The 17,053-nt window shown below is 43.1% G+C and overlaps 2 long non-coding RNA genes across 3 annotated transcripts in view; one reads left to right on the top strand and one right to left on the bottom strand.

Moving 5' to 3' along the window:
* LOC114633080 overlaps window positions 1–17,053 on the top strand; it is a 35,630-nt gene that overhangs the window by 11,089 nt on the left and 7,488 nt on the right. The gene's annotated exons all lie outside the window — the stretch shown is intronic.
* LOC114633079 overlaps window positions 1,934–17,053 on the bottom strand; it is a 67,288-nt gene continuing 52,168 nt past the window's right edge. Inside the window, exons 6-7 of one of the 2 annotated variants that reach the window (XR_003713171.1) lie at window positions 3,409–3,657; window positions 1,934–2,172 (exon numbers count right to left, since the gene is read on the bottom strand). This is a non-coding gene — a long non-coding RNA (uncharacterized LOC114633079). Of the gene's footprint in view, window positions 2,173–2,584; window positions 3,658–17,053 lie in introns of those variants that run through there. The other variant, XR_003713170.1, reaches the window with a different exon arrangement.

The following is a 17,053-nucleotide window of genomic DNA, read 5'->3' as shown; positions in this document are numbered from 1 at the left end:
ACGAACACAGAGAGCAATAGGCCAGGCTAGGTTGTAGCTAGCTATCTTCTTGCCTCAGTCTCCCTGTACTTTCTGCATTTCCTCTGCCCTGACTCCTCTCTTCCTGTCTGGCTCCCTCTTACCTTCTGCCATCATTGCCATTCTATCTTGACTTCCCAGTCTGTTCTCACTGCCATCTGTCCTCCTGCAGCAGTTCCCACTCCCCTTCTCCGTTCTCTCCGCTGGCCCACAGCACACACCTCTTTGTTCTAGTTCATCAGCCTTTCCCCTTGAAGCTCCTTAATTAGAAGGGGGGGGGGCAGAGGCATTGTCAGAGATTTGTAATTTTATTATTCAACAAGATACCTTACTTTTAATCTCAAGAGCAGACAAATACTAAAAATAGGTTTCTTCCTCCAAAGACCCTAAAAAAAGAGAAAGAAAAACCTTGCCCATAGTTAGCTTACTCCTTAAATACTAACTATTATAATTATTATTTTAGTAATTTCCTGGGTTGGCCACAGATGACTCTGTTCATGGAGCTCACTGACCCTCGGTTGGAAAGTCCTTCTCAGTTCTTCATAATCCAAGACAGCAGCTGACATCAATGTAAAAAGAGAAACAAGCTAAAAACAGTTGAGTGTGTACGCCCTGAATTGCATATTCAGTTGCAAAATCATCATAATTATTATTATAATTACAGAGGGGAGGCATTTCAATAATTGTTCAAAGTGTCTTCTTGAGGAAATAAGTAAATCAGGGCCAGCTGTCACAAGCCAATCTACAATAATGATCCCCGTATGTGCGTCTCCGGGACTCATAACAATCTACAATAACAAATTTGTGCATTTGTCTACTGTCCCTGAACAGCTTAAAAAAAAAAAAAACAACCTATCATCCGCTCTGATGTCTCACTTGGTAGTAAACTTGTATTTTTAAACTGCATCCTTGAATAACCTTACAGTCATAAACTGCCAAACAAAAATTGCATCACCAATTTAATAACAAACAACGGTGGGCAGCCTGGCATCAACCCACCTGTAACAGGATGGCCACAAACCTAGGTTTCTGAGCCAAGTGGAAGCCAGGTAGACAGCGCAGCAGACAACTGAAACCAGTTAGAGAGAAACAGCCACCAAGACAGACATGCTTTATTGACTTGAAAATCACAAACAGGAACTGGGAAGGCCTTGTTTTCAGCTTACTTGTGAAATCAACCCGAATATTTCAATGTTGCTCCTCCCAACAAACAGCTGTGAAATGACTAATAGAAATGAACTGATTCGGTACCAGGAACCAAATGTGCCACTTCACTGAGAACAGAAAACCGTCCCCTGAGAGAGGCTGTCCTCTCAGAGTAATACCTAAGACATGGTGCGGGGAAACTACTGAACTAGACTGTTCTATAGGCAGAGAGAAAGATTCACTGGGACTCAGACTTGGTGGGAAACCAAGCAGATATTATATGACAGTCATGGGGTGGGATCTGAGCTGATACAGTCCATCAGGACTGACCAGGAACTAGATGCCCTTGCCTGAGGTAGCTGACCTTTGGGGGAGGGTTAAGGGCTGAGGTTCCTGGTAAACAGAAACCTTAAGAGATCTGCTTTTCTAGTGAACAGAAACCTTTAGGCTTGCTTACAATCCTTCTGTTTACCCAGCCAAAGTCCTTTTATTTAGAACAGTGTCACCAGCATAGCCATTTTGGAGGAAGAGGGGCTTTGGACCCAAAGAGACTCCGCATGCTGTAAAGAGTGCCCCAGCCAAGCACAGGCACAGTGTGGTTACAAAGACAGAGAACCACCCAAGCACCTTCTCAAAATGTTCTCATATCTCAGTACCTTTGAATTATGGTTATATCTCTAATTTCATGTTCTTGAAGAAATTCCAGAGACAGGGAAAGAAAGAGGAGAAAGAAAATTTCTTCTCAAATTGCTTTTGTCTTGATGGCCCCTCAGGCTTTCCAAAACCCAAATCTTCATCTTGCTGAAGGCTGGGCCTGAGCCAGGCGAGAAGGGTGAACGACCGCAAGCTGCTTCAGGAAGTTGCCAGCTGCTCTGCTGCAGCCTTCTTAGGTGCTAAGAATCATGTTCCTCATTACAGTGGCTCAGTACATTTCCATATCTGCACTCCCAGCTAAAAGCAATTTAACCAGCATGCAACTTCATCTCGCTCCAGTAGTTCAGACATTTCCTACAAAAGCATCAGAAGGGCATTGACTGACATCCTGAAAGTTGTTTTGAGGTGTATCCTGCACATTTTTAATTGTAAATGTAAGACATGACAATGATTAAAATAAATGGAAAATGGTTTTGTATAGAAAGCAAAAAAAAAAAAAAAGCATCCTTCTTGACTTTATCACAAGTTAAACACAGAACTATTTCTTGGCCTATGTTTTCTATATAAGGCTATCAAATGCATACAATGCTTCTTTTTTTAAAGAAAAGATTTATTTATTTTTACGTATATGAATACACTGTTGCTGTCTTCAGACACACCAGAAGAGTACATCAGATCCCATTACAGATGGCTGTGAGCCACCATGTGGTTGCTGGGAATTGAACTCAGGACTTCTCTAAGAGCAGTCAGTGCCCTTAACCCCTGAGCCATCTCTCCAGCCTGAATACAACACCTCTATGCAGAGTAAATTATATACAGTACCCTTTATGTTGTATCTAACAGTATATCAGCAACTTTCCACGTTAACACATGGACATCTTTTCGCCACTAGACAAGCCATAAAGCCAACCATTGGCCTAATTAACCGACATTTAAATTCTTTCCACTTTCCCCTGTTATTATTATAATAAACAATGCTTCCATGAATAACCTTACATTCGTGACTTTAGGAACCTCTGTAGTGACTTTATCCACAGAATAAATTACCTGAAAGAATAAATTATGACTGGAACATAATATGTGTGCATTCAAGATGAGAACAGCAGAGCTGACTCTCAGCAACAGCACTTATTCACCCAGCACGTGCAAGGCCCTAGGTTCAAACCCAGTGCCACACACACAATGGGATGCTTCTAAATTGTAACCTGTCCACACTCTCAGATTCAACGGCCATCAACAGTGTACGTTTACTATAACTTTGCTAAAAAACCATATCTTATTGAACTTCAAGTATCTGTCACTCATAGAAACATGGGCATGTGTTATGCTTTCATTTTTCTAAGCACTTATGAAGATGAGTACTTGTTTTTTTTCCAAGTAATTTTGACCATTCCTACTTTTTTGTTTATTTGGTTTGTCATTGTTTTGTGGAATGGGTTCGCAAGGTGCAGCCCTGGCTAGCCTCGAAGTCAGAGACCCACCTGCCTCTACCTCCCCCAAGTGCTGGGATCAAAGGTGTGCACCACCATACTCAATACCATTCTTTCTTTTTTTTAGTATGTGAAGTATTTGTTCACATTCCTTGCCCACCTCCTTGCACAATGCATCAGCATGTTTGCTGTCGGGGAGAGAACAATTCCCCTCCGTTCCATTTGTCTTTGGCGCTGTTTGCAGTGTTTGTCTGCTTGTTGCCATCTTCTTCATTCGCACAAATGTCTTAAACACATTCACTTATCAGCATTTCTATTTTCAGCCTCTGGGTTTGCTTGTGTTTTAAACGTTGGTTGCCTTGTAGTGGGGTCTTTCTGCCGTATGGTTGGATTTGAATTCTATTGTGTCCTGTGGTGATACAAATGAGGAAATTATTCTGGGTATGACGACATATGTCAGTAATTCCAGCATGTAGGTGGTGAAGGCAAGAGGCTGCTGTGATTTCAGGGCCAACCTGGGCTACATAACAGGATCCTGTTCAATAAATATGGGGCTGAGGAGATGACCCAGTGGGACAATGTGCAAAAGCAGGAGAACTTCAGTTTGGATCCCCAGCAGCCACATAAAAAAACTGGGAGTGGTCACCCGCATCTGTAACCTATGAGCATGAGGGATGAAGACAGGCAGATATCTGTAGTTTATAGCCAGCTGATCTAGCCAACCAATGATCACCAAGTTCAGGGAGAGACCCTGCCTCAGAAAGATAAATGGAAGCTATCAACAAAGACATCAAACTGTGGTCTCCCTGCTCACACATGCGCTCTCTCTCTCTCTCTCTCTCTCTCTCTCTCTCTCTCTCTCTCTCTCCCTCCCTCCCTCCTTCCCCACACATGAAATCACACACACACACACACACACACACACACACACACACACACACACACACACACGTGTGCACATGCACGCGCACAAGAAATTTGTTTTTGGGCAATTATCTGAACAGAGAATGGCTTAAGTCTCATTTAAAGGACCCCATCTCTTTTTATATGCACTGAAATGAGGGTCACCTCCTCAGGGAAAGGGATAATCAGATTCTGTTGGTCCCAGGCAGCCTGGAATTTTGGTACCTGTTTACCAGGGTTGCCTGAAAAACCCACATACACTGCCCTGTGTCATTTCAGAGGCAGGGGAGAGGCAACAAGCAGGAAGAGACCAAGGTCTGACCTGAACAGATGAGATGAGATGATGTTTTTAACACACACTGCGAGGGGCACCCTCTTTCCTTGGGAAATGGAGGGTTTGCAAATGGACCGGCTCTCTGGGGCTCTTTCTATTGATTTGGGAACACGGAAGTAGTTGATGCAGCTATAGGGGCTCCATGACACTCTCACACAGAACTAGACTCTTGGTGGGATGTTTTATAAAGGAAAGGAAGCCAGTGACTTCATGGGAAGCTAAGTCTACACAGTTCTCCAGGTCCACACACCCATCCCCAGGCCTCAGTGCAGCCTCACACACATGGTTTGAGCTAGCAACTCCAAAGGGAACCTCAGATTCATTTAAGGCAGCCTGCTCCTAATGTATTAGGTTAGTAAGGACCCATGAAGTAGAGGTGACTCCTCAACCCCAGCCTTTTATTTTGAAGATTTAAAAACCTACAAAGTTTTAAGAAATACAATTAATTACCTATCTTTTTCAACTCTGTTTAGTTATTCTTTATATTCTTTTCACCTTTCCTGTGAATAACATGTTTATCCACTGAAGCATTTGGAAGTAAGTTGAATATTAGAATTTCTTAATTGACATCTCACTTAGAGTAATCTAGCATATGGCTTCAAAGAATAAGGGCATCCAATATAACTATAATACCATTTCAGGCTTATGTTCATATTAAAATTTCTACAATTGTCTAAATGCCTTATATAAGAATCCTCCCCTTTGTTCCAAATATCAATCTTCAATCTCTCTCTTCTCTCTCTTCTCTCTCTCTCTCTCTCTCTCTCTCTCTCTCTCCCTCCCTCCCTCCCTCCCTCCCTCCCTCTCTCCCTCCCTCTCTCCCTTGCTCATTTGCTTGCTTTTAACAAGGTCTTACATAGGCTGACAGTGAATCCTCTGTGAAGGATGACCTGGAACTCCTGATCCTCCTCCTTCCACCTCCTGAGTGCTTTGCAGGTGTGTATCCTTCCCTCCCCACCTCCCCCTCCCGCACCCCCCACCTCTCAGTTTATATCCTCCTGGAAGGGTAGCCAGGATTTTGTGCATGTTAGACACGCACTCTGCCAAATGTGTTAGATCCCCTAGCCCCTGGTCTCTCGTCTTATTATTGCATTTGATTCTTTTTCTCTAGTCCACTGTCACAAGATGGACATTTAGCAATACCTACAGATATTTTTGATTATGGGGTGCTTCTGGCATTGCATTAATTCTTTTTCTGTCACAATAACAAGATACAGGAGATTGGACACTTTACAATGAAGTTCGATTTGTAGTTTTGGAGGCCGAAAGTCCATGATCAGGTGATCATATCTGTTTGGCCTTTGACAAAGCCCCCACCCCCATTGCATCCCAACATGGCAGAGAAACAGAAAGGAATCCAGTATACAGAAAGGCTGAATCATTTGGCTCTTGTAACAATCTATACTTGTGAGAACTGACTGAGTTCCTAAAGAACTGTGTTAATCTCAAGGGCAGGGCTGTTAGTGACTTAACCACCTACCAGAAGGCAGGACCTCTAAAACGTTCTCCATCTTCCAACTTCGCCACACAGAACACTAAGCTTCTAGCACAGGAAGTTTTCACTGATAAACCAAATCCGATCAATAGTAGGCTTGTAGTGTCTACAGCCAAAAATACCTGACGAATGTCCCATAGTTCCCTGGCCCTCATATCTGGTCTAAAAAGCCAAGTGATGACAAGGATTGGAAAGCCCAGATGTAGCCTGTCTAACCAGTCTTCCCATTTTGTTTTGCAGCACACTGACACTGGTATAGCATCTAGGCCAACTGTCATAGACTATCCCACACTGTAATTTCTCGATTGTTTGCTCATGACTAGTTTCCATTTTCTATTTATTCTAACAGCAAAAATATGATATAGGTGTCTGTAACAGTTATCCACTGCTGCATAACAAATGGCCTTCTAAAATTCAATGGCATGAGAATAAGAACCATTGTCTAGACCATTCTGTGATGTGGGCTGTGCTCTACTGATTGTTGATTCACTCTGCCATTTCAAGTGTTGCTTTTCTTATTTTGACCTGACAGGAAGCCACTTGAGTGAGAAAGGGCTCATAGTTTAAAGAATCCAGTTTACCATGGGAGAAGAATACAGGGCAGCAGGCAGTTCCGTGATAGCTGGTATGTGAAGCTGGGACTACTCACTTCCTCACATCTTGGCAGAATAAAAAAGCAGGGAACTGACAGAAGATGTGGTAGAGATATAAAACTTCAAGCCCCATCACCCCCAGTTGGCCACTTCCTCTAGGCTGACTCTACCTCCTGAAAGTTTCATAACCTTCCAAAGTAATGCCACCTACTTACTGGCAACCAAGTGTGAAAACACATGAGCCTGTGGGGGACATTTCACAGTCAGTTCAACATCGAGGGTAGCATCCATTAGGACCAGTTTCCTGAGTCTATTACATCTGGAAGACATTGCCAAAGGAACGTGGAAGGTCTACTGAGACCTTGGCTTAGACCTGGTTCTGCCACTTCAACAGTATTATGTTGGCAAAAGTAAGTAACAAGGGACCAGTGAGACGACTCAGTGGGTATAGGCACCTTTCACCCAGCTTGATGAACTGAGTTCAATACTTAGGACTCATATGGTGGAAGGAGAGAAACAATCCCCACAGGTTGTCCTATGACCTCCACACACATACTGTGGCATGAGCACATACACACAAAAATAAATAAATGTAATTAATTTAAAAAAACAGGTGCTTTGTTTTAAAAAGAAAAAGAAAAAGCAAATAACAAAGCCAGGTTAGATTCCAGTGGTAGAGAAATAAACTCCACCTCCTACTGTAGTTGGCCTAACAAATAAAAGTGATATTGTGTCCTTCTTATTACGCCTTATCAGGATGGATGCAGCGTCAAGTCGGCCTACTCTTAGTGACATGAAGTTTAGTGGAAACAGACAAATCTCCCCTTTGAAAGCTCTCCCTTTGATGCATGTGGGGTGATACTTAGGTGCACTAAGGCAATCTGCTCTTCATTATATTGCTTTCCTAGGGCTATGGTAGCACAGTACTCACAAACTGGGTAGTTTATGACTATAAAAATCTATTTCCCAGAGGTTGGAAGCAGGAATATAATGTGCTGGCAGAGCCATGCTCCCTATCTATCCCGTAGGGAGAATCTCTTGGCTTTTCAGCTGGGGGCATTCCAAAGCTCACAACTGCAGCACTTGAATTCACTGTCTGTCTTCACATGGTGTTCTCCTTGTGTGTCTGTATCCTCATGTGGCCATCTTACTATACGGATACCAATCACACTGGGTTAGGAACCCATCCTCTAGTAGGACCTCTGAACAAATTATATCTGCAATAGCTCTGCATACTGTGGGATAATAAGTACTAGAAAAGACTCTAATATTTTTATTGTTTCAGTTGTCATAATTCAAACATTAATGCCTATCAATTGTCCCTCAATGGTGTCTTCAATGACTGATGATCCCTACTTGATTTAGTTAATAACTTGTGGGTTCCACAACACTGTGTATGTATGTGTGTGTGTGTGTGTGTGTGTGTGTATGTGTGTGTGTGTGTGTGTGTGAAGGGGTGCATTGTATATGTATGTATGTAAGTCAGAGGTTGATGTGGGGTATCTTCCTTAATAGTTCTCCCCCAGCTCCTTTTTTTTTTTTAAAATTAAAAAAAAAATGTATGGGTATGAGTATTTTGTTTGAATGCATGTAAGTATATTGTATGCATGCCTGGTGTCCGAGGAGGCCAGAGAGAGTACAGGATCCTCTAAAACTGAAGTTAGAGTCAGTTATAAGCCATCATGGCAGTGCTAGGAACTAAACCCAGGTCCCCTGGGAAAGTAGCACATACTCTTTCATTGTTGAGCCACCTCTCCAGCCCTTCACCTTACTTTTTGAGACAGGACCTCTCACTGAACCTAGAGCTCACTGATTCAGCTGGACTGGCTGTCTAGACGCCCGAAGATCACGCTGTTTACCTTTCCAGTGCTGGGATGCATGCATGTGCCCTCACACCAGCCTTTTCACATGAGTTCCTGAGGGTCAAAGTCAGCACGACAAGCATTTTACCAAGTGAGCCGTCTCTCCAGCCCAGCCATTTTTTCCGAGCTTCATTATTTTCTTCAGAATTTATTAGCTGTCATTTTTCTGTAAAGGAAGTTCGTCTTGCTGTCCCAACTCTGATTCCCTTCTCTCCCCTCATTTTTAAAAGATCACTTAAGTGATCATGTTTATACGCAACCATTTTTCTTTTGGGTGCTAAAGATTGAACCTGGATCCATACTAGGCAAGGACTCTGCTATGAGCTGCGTCCCAAGCCCTATATATTTTTTAATTTATTCACTTTTTAAATTTTATGTGCATTGATGTTTTGCCTACATGTAGGTCTGTTTGTGGGTGTCAGATCCCCTGGAACTGGAGTTACAGACAGTTGTGAACTGTTGTGTGTGTGTTGGGAATTGAACCCGGGTCCTCTGTAAAAGCAGCCAGTGCTCTTAAACACTGAGCCAACTCTACAGATCCCCACCCTCCAAGCCCTATATTTTATACAGTCAAACATCTTCATGATCAAATTTCCCAAGCTTGAAAATGGAAGTCTATGAGGTCAACTCTTAAGTAAGGGTTTCAACTTTTTTCAAAAGTCAGAATTTTAAACATGATTATTTCAACTTGCCCACCTCTACAGAACCTAATTCTGTCATCTACCAAGTGAGTTTTTTTTCCTCCTCTGGAGAGGTTTCATGATTGTTCCCCAGGGGAAAAGACTCATTATCATTCCTAAACTACAGCCATAGTGAATGCTGTCATCTGCTGAGAAGTCTGCTTTACATATACTTAACTGTCACAGCAACTCTGTACACAGCAACTCTGTACATAAATAATGTTGCTACATATCATGCAGGAGAAAGTGGAGTCTTAAAAGGAAACACTAGAAAAACCATAGCCTTTGACACTAGATGGTTTGAATCCTAGATCTCTAGCACCTATTTGATTCAGGATCTGGGGCCTCTATAGACGCCATTTACCTATCTGTCCCACGCTGAAGATGAGCAGCCAGCCGCATATGTTGAGCATAGCTGCCTAGCTGCCTCACAATAGATGTTATTAGTTCTTTATATATCCTGACGATAGGTTATATAACTCCTGTCATGGCAGATCATGATCATTTATGGAGCCCCAGAGTCCACGACCAATTAAATATGAGTCCATCGAAGTCACCAATTGAGATAATTTAACCTATGCTTCAGCTGAAGTTTAACTTTAGAGCTATTTAGGGAACAAAGAGTTTGCCGATCAATTTCTTAAGCAATATTGTAGGAGGGTGACTATGACCATTCAGCTTCTGAGCACACCCCGGGGGAGACCTTTAACACCTCACATGCCTATCAAAAAGCTCTTTGGAAATTAACCTCCAAGCAGACTCTGATTTTGTTTACTCCAAAACTGTGTGGTCATTCCTTCCCCAAATAACTCAGGGATGTGTTCTAAGAGAGTATAGATCAGTGTCACCCTTAAGGGACTATTACAGAGCCTGCTTACACAGTAAGGATGGCAGCCGTGCCACAAAACCATACAATCTTATGAGTCATTGTTACACATGGATTCCATTTACACATATATTTATCATTTCTAATTAGTTGTAGTGTGTGTGTGTGTGTGTGTGTCCATAGAGGCCAGAAGAGATGACAGCATTCACTATTTTTAATTAGTTTTATTCTGTATGTATGTGTGTGTTCTGTGCATGATGTGTGTGCAGGTCCTCATGGGAACCAGAGAGCATCAGGTCATCTAGAGTCAAAGTTGCAGGTAGGTGTGAATTGCCTGACAATTGCTAGGAACTGAACTGAGGTCCTGTGCAAGAGCATGCTCTTAACCACTCAATAGCCCCTAAATCATTGAATTTTTAACCCGAATCTTACCTGGAATTTACATGATTATGGTATTAAGGACCACTATGTTTCAATGAAATGTTCTAGGCACCTGGGGTATATCAGAAACTAAAGTAAATATTCTTTCGTTCTATTTAGAAGAGATGGGTTAAAAAAAAAGCAACGATTTTGTAAATTATATGCAAAAAAGTGTTAATAACCAAAACATTTTAAAGTGGGGAATATATAGGTCATTGTAATTTTAAATTATGACTGGTAGTCATTTAACAGGCTGCATTGGCCATGGTGTGGTGATGCATATCTTTAATCTAAGCACTTGTGGGGTAGAAGCAAGTGGATCATTGTGAGTTCAGTGTTAGCCTGGTCTACATAGTGAGTTCCAGGTCAGCCAGAGCTACATAGTGAGACTGTCTATACGATGAGGGTGGGGGTGGGGGTGGGGGGGTGATACTGAAACAAAAATTTGGATGATATTTAATAAATAGTATACATACTCTATCATGTTTTAAAGTCTTAGAGCTGGAAAGGTAGCTCAATGCATAAGAACACATGCTGCTCTTGCAGAATCCAGATTGCGTTCCCAACCATCCATATGCAGTATTTCACAACTCCTGAGATCCAGGCCCCCTCTTCTGGCCTCCATGGATACCTGCATGCACATGGTATACATGCCTACACAGGCACACACTTATATACATTAAGAAATAATCCTTATATTTGTATTTTCCACATCCAGAATTTCTATAAATATATTAATATTTTATATTTAAAATAAATATTTTAAATTTCACAAAAAAGTAATCCTTAGAAATCATAAAAGGGCTTTTTTTCTTATGTGGTCCCACCCCCACTCTGTTAACTTGTGCATTTATTTATTTACTTATTTATTTTTATGTACATTTGCTGTTTGGCCTACATGTATGTCTGTGTGAAAGTGGCTGGATCCTCTGGAACTGGAGTTACAGACCGTTGTTAACTGCCATATAGGTACTGGGAATCGAACCTGGGTCCTCTGGAATAGTAGCCGATGCTCTTAACTACTGAGCCATCTCTGCAGTCCCCTGTCTGTGACTTCTTAAAGCATCCAAGAACCTTCCTATTTTGAAGGAGTAAAAGTTAAAAGAGCAGATGGGCTGTTTCAGGTATGACCTGTTTATGATTTACCCATGGGGATGGGTTAACATGCTGCTGTTTTAGGGCCTAATGTGTCCCCTGAAGGGAACTACCTGCTTTAGTGGCACTCCATAACCACAGGACCCTTGTCTTGAAAATAATGGAAGGACTCAAGCTAGAAAACCTCATCCTATTCAATAGGCTCTTAGGAACAACACAGGAGAGTTGGTCTGGGGAAGAGGATACTGATGATGTTATACAGTCATCTCAGAGTAAAAGCGAGGGACATGGAAGCTGGGGTTGATTAGCATCTAGTGTATACCGAGCGTCAGGTGAACTCTACAGCGTGAACTGACTATTTTGATTACCCACGTGGATAGGGCAGGGGAACTGAGGCTTAGAGAAGATGAGGAAACTGCTGCCTGCTGCAATCACGGGGTGCCTTACAAGCATAAGTCCGCCTGGTTCCAGAACCCATGTTCCTACCTCATTAGTCAATGCTGTCTAGGATTAATCAGATATAGAATATAAATTGCTATTGCTTCTACAGCCTTCAAATGACTTTTCCTTGGTTGGTTCCAGTTCTGAATCTCCAAGCACTTGTTGAGATGCAACTGCACTTTCTATCCCATCTGTCTCTCCCAGGCACACTTTAAGTGCTCATTAGAGTCCATTCCTATTGTCTCCCAAATTTTCAGTTGTTTATTCTGTCTCACCATGACTGTCTGTGACTCCCTTTGTTTGTAGCCCAGATAGTCTTACAACCCAGAGCTGCTTCCCCACCCCACCCCTGCGCCTGCCCCTCTATCATTGAGCAACCAGGCCCAGCGGGTACCAATGTAAGTTTCGAGCTTCTCTGTACTCCTCAACCAAGGTGAAAGAAAGGCTATACTACAGAGTATTGGTTGTAGCTGGTGAAGAAGATAATAGTGGGAACAGGTGACATGACCCAGCGTGTGAGAAAAGTGATTCTCAATGGGATGAACATCTATCACTGGGAATCAGGAAGGGGAAGGCCCCAAGAAGATGGATTCTTTGTCTTTTCTCCTCCCAAGACCTTATCTGAGGCATGGCTTCATCCTGTCGCACGGCACTATTCTGCAGAGCCACTTGTGCAGGCATACTGTCTTTCCATGGATTACTCAAGCACCCTCTGGCAGAATGCCTTGTCTTCTTCTGCTTCCCCTTTCCTCTCACACTGGCTGCTGCCCCAGGATTGCATCTCCTAAATAAAACATTGGCTTAATGTCTCAGCTTGAGTTCTGTTTTTCTAGAAAACATAAACTAAATAAAATATTCAAGTTCAATTTCTCTTCGTAGGACCACTGCTTCTTGGATTTGTTTGAGTGTGTTCCAAGAGATAAAAGCTGATAATAATATCATATATATATATGTGTATATATATGTATATGATATTATATGTATATACGTACACACACTCACACAAAGGTAAAAATAAATATTAAAAAAACATGCTGTCATTATCAATACACCTATCAATATTTGTGAATTTCCCTTAAAATGTGAAGTTTATTTGAAAAGAAAACAAAACTATCGAATGAGACCTTGGTGCTAAAAAGAATTCATTCCTCTAAATCTACTCTCTGATGATAATAACTATTGACTGAGCTGGGCCCCTTTGAGGAACAGGGTATAAAATAAAACTAGACAGAGCCACCACTAAACTAAATGGTACACGGAAGATGGCAGCCACAGTCAATGGCAGCAGACACCAGGGTGACAGCAGACAGCATTGGGTAGAACAATAAAATATAAAATAACATAAAAAGCACTATGGAGCAAGACCAACAGAGGCAAGAGTCATGACAGCAAGACACCAGCAGGATATAGAAACAGCACTTCACTATGAGAGACCCCAAAGGGACAGCTGAGTTGTTTGCCAGATCCAGTGCCCACTGGTCATTGCTTCAGCTTAGCTTGTGGTTCCCTGAGTTTAGCTCTGTTCTAGAAATGAAGACGCTGCCTCTTGAGATCTTTATCATCCCAGATCGTGGCAGGAACCTGAAGACATAATCAACTGAGGCTTTGAAAATCAGGTGGTTAGGACGTAGCTACAGGACATAAGCAGAATTATGGGTAGTTAGGGTGCTAGGCGCTCACAGTAGAAGCCAGGGATGAAGAGAAAGGGGAATGGAAGCCCAGGAAGAGCAGGAACTATGGAGGAGCATGGCTATCACTGTGAGCATAGAGAATACCCTGCTGAAGACAGAGAGGAGTATCTTCCTCCTCCTCTCAGATACTTGCTAATGTCTCCTGTTTGAGAGCCCAAGGGTTAGCCAGAGGACAAAGTAAGCCAGGTGACATTGCATGGGGGTAGCCCAGGGCAGAGAAGTGTATGGTCTTCCCTGTCACCCAGTAAATGTCCACAGCCTAATTTCCAGAACCCAAGGGTACTTACTGCATTCCATGGCAAAAATTGTGATTTCTGTTGAGGGTCATGAGAGGGGAGGCTTAGCCCACATTCTGGGTGGGTCTTTAGTTCAGTCACACACATTCCTACAGGGAGTAGCATTACAACATTGGAGGAGTCCATGTGACCACAGAAACAGATTGGACTGGAGTGGCCAGGAGCCAAAGAAAGCCTGAGGCTATCACTAACTGGAAGAAACAGGAGACCAGCTATCCCCCACTCTCCAAGCCGCAAGAGACTCTGACCCTACCCAAACCTTCATTTCAGACTGGTGGCCTCTAGAACTTTAAGAAAATAAAATTCTGTTGTTTTAAGCCAACCAGTTTGTGCTAATTCGTTACAGCAGTCACAAGAAACCAACAAAGGCCCAATGGACAATAAATAGCACAGAATCTATTCATCTCAAACGGTACAATGATGTCCTGTTGGCTGGACACTCTTTGACCTTTTCTATTCCATTTGGAAGTTCTGTTGGGACCCTTTGCACACCTCACATCATGGGCTCCAAAACACAGCTGCTTTCGTGTGCAAATGTCTCTTCATTCAGATAAGAGTATAACTGTCCTCAGGGCAAGATCTGGTCCCTCACACCTTGGGAACCCATAACACTCCTCGAATACTTCTTTAAGCAGAGTAATTGGTAAATGAAAAAGAATGCTTCCATTTGTCCATCCATAAATGGAAAATAACCACTAACTTGCCTCTCGGAGGTAATGGTGGTAAGGTTTCCTGAAAACAATTCCTGTACTTGTAACAGAAGTGATATATCTGAAACACATTCCTACTAGAACAATTCCTTAGGGAAAAAAAAATTACATTTCATTTTAGCAAACCCTGTATTCTACACTGAACTGAAACTGCCAGCAGTTCACCCTAAGAAGAGGCCAGGGCTAACTGAGCAACAGAAGCAGGCTGAGGGATGGAGGATGAGGGTGGGGGTGGTGAGGTGCAATGGTAGACTACTTGTCTAGTGTGTTTGAATCCCTGGGTATTTTACCTTTCCCTGGCACTGAAAAAAACCAGTACGCAGTCAAACAGATAAAATAAAAACTTGAGACTGAAATACAAGTGCCAAGAAACTTTGATTCATATAATAAACACCTATTAAAGAACTATGATGTTAAAATACAGTCTATAGATGCTGAGGAAATGCAATAAGGCACAATCCCAAATAAGCAATTACAACAAAATATGATGAATGCTTGTGTGCATATGTGTGTACCTTTGTGCACATATGTATGCAGAAGGATGTCAGGTGGCTTCCTTTCCACCGTGCGTGTGTGTGTGTGTGTGTGTATGTGTGTGTGTGAGAGAGAGAGAAAGAGAGAGAGAAAGAGAGAGAGATTGAGAGTAAGCGATAGACAGATAGATAGATAGATAGATAGATAGATAGATAGATAGATAGATAGATAGAGGGTCTTACTGAGGTACCCCCTCTCCCCAGCTCCCATGTATGCCTTTTATAAGAGTGAAATGCTAGGAGATCAGAAAGAAGGGAATGGCTGCCTCTAGAGACGGGAGTCTCACTCCCAAACAGCCACTTTCAAGCTAGTGTTTTAGGATTTCATCAGGCAGAGGCAAAGTCTGGAACATTCCAAGACCAAAAGAAACAACGGCTTGTGCAGCTGCCAGGCAAACCACACCCTGCTCGGTCCTATTGTATCCGCAAAGGTCTATTTTTACCCCTTGTCCTCACAGCCATTTTTTAAAGACAAAAAGAGAATGTGGGCTAAGTCCCTTCTTGGCACTCCGGTATTTTATAGGTCAAAGAAAGGAGACTCTGGGGAGGGAAGGTGGAGGTTGACTTCTGGTGAATCCAGAATTCCAAGGAGTGGAAACTCAAGCTCTTCCCTTTTCTGGTTTCTTGAAAATTGAAGAGAGACTGCCTTAGTACGGCACCAGCCAGTCCTGAGCTCAGAAGAAAGCAGGAGGGAATGAAGACATCCCAACCAGAGTCACTGCTCTGTGACAAACGCCTTGACCAGGATTGAGGGCCCTGCTGCCTCCCATCTGCTGACCTTTAGATCCCTCTACTGAGAGCAGGCACCACCCAGCCTGTCTCCCAGACCAGCCCTGCTAGGCCTCTGAGACCAGAGCTTGCTGTTTTGTGAGTGGGAGGGAAAAACCTCTCAGGGAAAGCAGCCAGGACAGAGGAAAGGTCAGCAGACACCTACAGAGGGGCACAGGGGTCTCCGACCTCACTGCGGAGCATCCATAGGGAAGTGGGAAGCTAGAACCCCAACCTCCAGGTCCGCATCCCTTGTCTTTGTTTTCCCAGGGAGCCTCTACCTTGTGGACCCTGCCAGAAGGCCCGCGGCATTTTCATGAAGCAGCAGTAACAAGGACAGAGCGTTCTAGCCTGCTGGAGCCTGCTGGCTGGTCACTCTTTCCACTGCCTTTTGTTTTCATGCATCGTTCCTCTCATTTGCTTCTCAGATTCCTCCGGGCTTTGAAAAAGCCCACAGTGACACCGCCCAGCAGGCTGCCAGGCGGCTCTGCCGTGCACCCTGCCCTAAGCATTGGCGCGTATCTAGAGGTTCCAGAATGAGACCAACCAACTCCTGTAGGCGTACCTAGCAAAGGTAGTTTGTGGACTGGTAAATCACATCTTGCTGTCTTATTAAATGAGTCTGCAGTGCTGGGCGTGGTGTTGCACCACCGTTATTCTAGCTCTTGAACAGCTGAGGCAGGAGGATTGCAATTTCTATACCACCTTGTCTCAAAACAACAACAACAACAAAACAAACAAATAGCCAACCAAACAAAAATATGTATCTGCAAGGGTTGTCGAGCAAACCTTTCTTAATGATTCAAGCACAGCCAACATAGATGTGTCTTAACCAAAGACAGAGACGTTTCTCTTGGCAGTTCAGTGTGAACTCTCTCATGGTTCATGTGCGAACATTTGGTGCCAGCCGGGTAGCGTTGTTTTGGAAGATTGTCAAACTGTGTGGCAGGAGATGTAACTGGCAGAGATGAGTCATTGAGGGTGGAGTTTTGAAGGTTAAAACCTAGCCCCATTTCCTATTAAGCTCTCTGCTTCCTGGCCAGCCAGAATGTGAATAATCTGCCAAAGCCCAACCAACAGCAATGCCATGGCCTCCCCTCTGTAATGGACCATATTGCCTGAAACCATGAACCAGTGTACATCTCTCCTCCCTTAAGC

Source organism: Grammomys surdaster, unplaced genomic scaffold (genome assembly GCF_004785775.1).
Source record: "Grammomys surdaster isolate TR1022 unplaced genomic scaffold, NIH_TR_1.0 514, whole genome shotgun sequence".
NCBI lineage: Eukaryota > Metazoa > Chordata > Mammalia > Rodentia > Muridae > Grammomys > Grammomys surdaster.
This window is presented reverse-complemented; position numbering and strand designations above follow the sequence as displayed.